The 6000-nt window shown below is 42.2% G+C and overlaps 1 protein-coding gene across 1 annotated transcript in view; it reads right to left on the bottom strand.

The window, feature by feature from the left end:
* Positions 1–734: 734 nt before the first annotated feature.
* Ubx (ultrabithorax) overlaps positions 735–6000 on the bottom strand; it is a 160197-nt gene continuing 154931 nt past the window's right edge. Inside the window, exon 4 of the mRNA XM_014363812.2 lies at positions 735–800. The gene's annotated coding sequence lies outside the window, so the exon portion shown is untranslated. The remainder of the gene's footprint in view (positions 801–6000) is intronic.

The following is a 6000-nucleotide window of genomic DNA, read 5'->3' as shown; positions in this document are numbered from 1 at the left end:
TTAAGATTCACTCTTTTTTTTTTTTTTTTTTTTTTTGTAGTATTTAAGCACTAATTTACGTATTTTAGGTTTATATTTCACTAAGTCTCAAGTTGTACGTACAAATACGACTTCCTACACTGAACCCCCTTCTCAGTCGTCTCGATCACTTTTAGAGCACTTGGCTAATGTTAAAAAACGTCCAACGACCCCGCGTCCTCTCTCCCTCTCTCTTATTCTATCAGTTCTCACTCTCTCTCTTTATCTCTTTTTCTCGCCTCATTTCAGGATTTACAAAGAAGCGATCAAGCCAAGACAAAATAATAATAGTAATAATAATTCTTATAGCCAAAAAAAAAAAAAAAAACACAACATAACAAGCTTTGGATTGATTTTCGTTTCGGCATCTAGCACTCGATGAGATTCGCAAAATAAAACAAGAACAACAACAATAAAACGTACGAGTTGTCTCGGATGTTGTGCACAGGCGTGACGGTGGTATATGTTGCCGATGTGGTGGTTTTGGCAAAGAAACGAAATCAAGTTCGAAATTTTGCAACTGATCGTCGAGTGTCACGAGCAAAGTTCGGGGAGAGATAGTCCGTGGGGGGATGTGTGGTATGTTAACTCTGGGGGAGGCAGGCAGACAGGCACTCACCGGCAGCAGCATTATTTCGTTCGCCACGACCGATAAGCGTTGAGAGTCCCGCCGCCATCGCTGCTATAGTTACATCGACAAGTTAACTCACATCCGATTTTTTGTTTTTTTTTTTTGGGTATTTGGCATTACAGTAACGGCTGGTGCTGACTCTGCCACTCACCTGAAACATAAAGTTAACACTGCTTGTGTCATCTCGAACTTACAAATTGAAGAAAATGTTAGAGACAAGTGTGGGTCAACAGGCACGAGACAATGAGGAAGTGATGAAGAAACGTTCGGGAAGAGAATGAAAACGAGGTTAGTATAGCTATGACTTGTAAGGTGACAAGAAGAGTGACAACCAAAAAAAAAAAAAAAAAAAAATTAATTGGAAAAGAGGAAGAAAAACAACCAAGAGTACATTCAAGGTTAGCAATGTTAGCAAGCCAAGGTAGGAGTAAGAAAAAAAAAAGACACCAAATATAAGAAGCAAGAACAACCATGTTAGATCAGTGTAGAAATCCAGTGCATGAGGATTGTTAAATAGAAGTAGAAGAGCAGATGAGGAATGTTAAAGATGAGATGAATATTAAGGTACAGTAAGTACGAGAGGAAGCTACGAGACAAATGAACAAGCTGAGAGAGGAATTGGTTATTTTTTCCTACGAGGAGAGGAGTAAAAAGTTAAGATAAGCTGATAAGAGGTGCGAGTGCTAGAAGTATAGTTATTTTATTTTCATGTGTTTCTATTATTCACCATAATTTTATAACAAAAGAGTACTAAACTCTAGTTTCATACTCTCAAGTTTTATTCAAATATGTTTCCTAAAGCTGACAGTAAAACTTCATTTTGAAAATACAATTTTTTTTAATTTTTTCTGTTCGATTAACATTCTCAAGGGAAAAAAAATAAAAATTCTATGTTCTAAAATGGCAATTTTTTTAACAAGTCCTTACTAATCCCAATAATTTGGAAGAATTTATCATCAAACAATATAGAAACGGTCCAAAAATTTCGGGATGTTTTCACTTATTCTTGCGATATTTAACATACATTCTCTTATGAGTCAAAAACATTCTTCTGAATTATAGTTAATAGCAATGTTTTCTACAGCTCTTGAACTATCAATCTAGAATCAAAATAATCAAGTATGTGAAAAACTAATTTCACTCAGGCGTTACAATATGTGCTGGGAATTGCACTCAGTGTATAAAAAATAATTCAATCTATCAAGTATCCAGTATCTTAGTCAATACTAGGATACCGTCTTATACTAATAGTTTAAAAATAGCAGTTGTTATTTAGAGTGATGCTAATATAAATTTATGCATAATCCAACTTTCTATGTTTGCCGTTTCACTCCCATTACGCTAATACAATACAGCGTGTCATAAAAATTCTAGGAGGATTTTGCTCATCTCATAGAAGTACAATAACTTACCACCCAAAATCGGTCAGTTTAACTATTGGACCTTAATTTAAATGGTAAATAAATCCTCTTTGACAATGCTTGGAGAAACGGCTATTATTTTCATAAAAAAAAAAAAAAATGTTTTTGTTTGTCGTGAGGATCATGCCTAACGTACACCGGCGTAACTCTTTTTATTAGTAGAAACTCGGATTTTCGCATGATTGTCTCGTAGAAAATTGTTCGTGGTCATTACTCAATACCACAAACGTTACTATTCCACAGCTGGATTTTATTCCACCACAAAAACCAATCTGCGCCCACTGCAAGGATTACCGAGCAAAATGAAAAGAGACGTCATAGAAAAAAAAAAAAAAAAAAAAAAAAAAAAATGATGAAATGTGAGAGCCAGAGCGGACGAAACCAAAGCCACATGACTCCGCGGAAGATTCACGACGGGCCTTCGTAATAATCTAAAATTGTATTTCGGGGAGACATATTGAGGTGCAAAAAAGGCGAGCAAGCGAACGAGTCCAGCGAGCAATAAAACGAGACTCTACTCCCTCTGTCTCAAGAAGGATGTCTCCCCCCTTTGCATGAAATATTCCGGCGCGAGTATTGAACGTCGGCTGTGACAGCTTTGCGAAAAAGATCCCCGGGCATGGCATATACATCGCAGTTACAGCAGCACAGCAGCCCCCGTCGGAGGAGGATCTTGCCACTGCTGGTTCAGCTTCTACCGTCGCTTCCCTCTTTTCTCATAGGGCGACACGTGTTACCACTGCTGCCGGACACACTGGAGCAACGGCACACACGTTGCGCTCTTTTAGCTGTGTTTTGTGTGTAACTCCCCGTCTCTTTTAGCTCTTGTTATTAATATCATTTTTTTTAATTATTTGTTTCTTGTTTGAAAGAAATACAACATAACGGAGTAACAGCTGCACACAGCGATTACTTTTCTCAACTCCACGATGAACAAAAAGCTATAATCATCGGTTTAAAGATAAACAAGATAACTTTGCTTTAGTAAGTTTTTTGTTGGAGAGAAAAAAAAAAAAAAAAAAAAAAAAAAAAAGGACTGCAAGATAGCACACAAAACGCACCTACAAGAGACAATCGTGTGAAAAAAGCCTTGTTTTGGAGGAAAAAAATAATCCCGCCGAATAATCAGAAAAGCCAGGGGGTGGAGAGGAGAAGAGTCGGAAGCAAAATAAATGACTATCGCGGCACGCAGTCGAATATAACGGATCCACACAAGCTGGGGGAAAACGAATCGCAAGTGCATAACCGCGGTTGATTGTTATTTACGGCTGGGCTTCGATAATTTAGAGGCCCGGCAAAAAAAAAGGGCAAAAAGCCCTGCATCCACACACGTGTACGTCTATACACGAGGCAGGCGAAGGTAAGCGCTTACGCATTAAAAACAGGAAAAGTTCCGATGGACGCTCTGGTGGCTTTTATGATGTCCATAGAGCGATACTCTCGAGCACATAAACTCGGCTCTTGCGAATCTTCTTTTCGCTCTCAAAAAAGCAGCAGTATAGCAAGACGGTGTGTATATACCGTTCTCTCTATTTTTCACGAAAGCGAGCACACAGCGAGCGCTCCTTCTTTTCCGTCCTGCTGCGACCATCTCGCTATACAAGCACGGTGCGCCAAACGGACCACGACCAAAACATCCCTCCTCCCTCGCCGTCCGAAACGCCATAACTCATCCGCGGGGCAACGCGAAAAAGTTGTTTGTCCTCCTGCATCCCTCGCCTCTTTTTTTCCCGGCAAAGTAGGAGGAGGCAAGATTTTGAACTCTTGGCAGCACCGTCTGCGAGCTGAGCCAGCCCTTTTCCACGCGCCGCTTTATTTGCTCGTCTTTTTTTATCCACGCATTCGTTTGTTGTACCACTCGTTCCTGCCTGAAACGACGAATGTATATATATATATACACACAGCAGAGCAAAGACGCACTCGCGAGGGAGTTCATGCCCGGGGCCATTATGCAGCTCGTCCATTGTGTCGCGGGCTCTTTCTTCTTCTCCCTAGTCTCCTTTCACATGTACCGCTAGCTTTTCCTTTTTCAAAGTTCCGCGAGGAAACCTCCCCCCCTACCCTTTCTCCGAGGGAGTTCATCGTCGAGTAGCTTTTCGTCTAATGAAATTCTTTCCATCCCCGCGCGAGTGTCTCTCTCGACTGAATTTATACGATGCCCCCCCACTTTAGTTGAGTAAAAATTACCTCGACATGCTTTCGTGAGTCCCCACAGAAATTATTCAATATCATTAAAAGCTAAGCTTTTTTTTTTCACCACGCGGAGCACGTGTTATACTTTTGATCCCTATGTTTTTCATCTCCAAATTCACGATAAGTCACATTGTCCCCGGACTCGAAAGTAATCCCGTGATTTGTGTCTGTTTCAGGCCAGGAAATAAAAAAAAAAAAAAAAAAAACACGGGGAGAAAAAGAAGAAGAAGAAAACATCAATCGAAACAAACTTTGAGAAGCACATCGCCTGTGCCGCGAGAACAAACTCCCAGCCCTGCCAACGCGACGAAGAGAAAATGGTCGGTGCAGCTGCCAAAGCAAAGAGAGAGAGAGAGAGAGAGTATCGTGCGCTCTGGCACGATTTTTGCGTCGGCCCCCTACATCACGCTTTTCCTCGTACGGAAGCGCCTGCACAAACAACACGCACCAGACGATCCAGCCAATTAAAGTCACGGGCGCAGACGAGGCGAGAACAACGCAAAAGGAGCCCGTCCGCGCGTGACGAGCCGCCCCCTCGCTACCGAGGCTCAAGTTTAGCTCGTTTTAGCGGAAGATGGGTTTGCTCTTTGGCCTAGGAGAGAAAAGAGAGAAAGAGGATGAAAAAAAAAAAAAGAAAGGTAATACCTATGGATACAACCCGCTCACTCGCTCGCGCATTTATCAGGATTTTCAAGGGAGCACGGGACACTTTTTAAGCCGTCATAAATTTGGCGAGGACCTCTCTCTCTCTCTGTCTTTGAGGCATCGCTGGATAGAGAGAAAAAAAAGCCGTCGCATTAATGACGTTTGAAGATTGGAAACGCGAGGGGAAGAACACCGGGGACATTCGGGGAATTTAAGGAAAAGTGCCCATACCGTGGTCCTCCCGATTCCGCAGCAATAAGTCTGGATTTTGTCAGGGCGATGGTTCCCCTTCACCTTCCTTTGCACCCGCGTAGCCGAACGGAGAGTTTGAATTTCGGATTTTTCTTTCATTCCAGGGGTTTGACTGGGAGGTGAATTTATAGGGCTACACTGCTGAAACTCGGATGGAAATAATAAAAAAAAAAATCGCACTTGGAGGAGGAAAAACACAATTACGCCGTTGAAGAGCACTTTCGTGGATGTGTACACATCGTTAGATCCGTAGCTACCTCGTTACGGCAAACGACGCGTCGAAGATTCACAAAAAAAACAAACAACTAGTACCCGCACAGACAGACGCACCCGCAAAAACAGTCTCGTAGAGCAAACGAGGAAGGAAGAGGGGAGAGAAAAAAAAAAGGAAGAAAAAACAGTGTAAAACGAAAAGTTGGTGCACGGTAAAGTTACCGAAAGCTACAGCTGAGCTCGCACATCAGAGATATAACTCACGAATTTGCCGACGCAACGAGTAGAGTAGGTATAAGGTACATAGACGCGCACGAGGCCGCATGCAAAACTGCACTGGCGAAACGACTCCCCCCCCAAAAAAAAAGTAAAAAATAAAAGAAGGAAACTGCAAGTAGGAAAAGAGGAAGAGGGGCCCACCCGAGAAGTTAAGGTAGCCGGAAAACACGTAACGGAAGTTTTGACGAGGCCAAAGAGAGAGAGAGAGAAGCTTGGAATACGCACACATACACATAAAAGCGAGCCGGCTAGAATAACGAGAATGAGAGAGGTGGGGAGGGAAGAGGAAGGCAACGGTTATTATCTATCGCTCTCGTTACCACAGGTTGCTCGTAAAGCGCTCCCCCC

This window comes from Copidosoma floridanum, unplaced genomic scaffold (assembly GCF_036245765.1).
Source record: "Copidosoma floridanum isolate Cflo_tuat_1 unplaced genomic scaffold, Cflo_Japanese_pri ptg000013l, whole genome shotgun sequence".
Taxonomy (NCBI): Eukaryota; Metazoa; Arthropoda; class Insecta; order Hymenoptera; family Encyrtidae; genus Copidosoma; species Copidosoma floridanum.
Note: the sequence above shows the minus strand (reverse complement) of the source record. Positions and strands in the feature narration are given on the sequence as shown.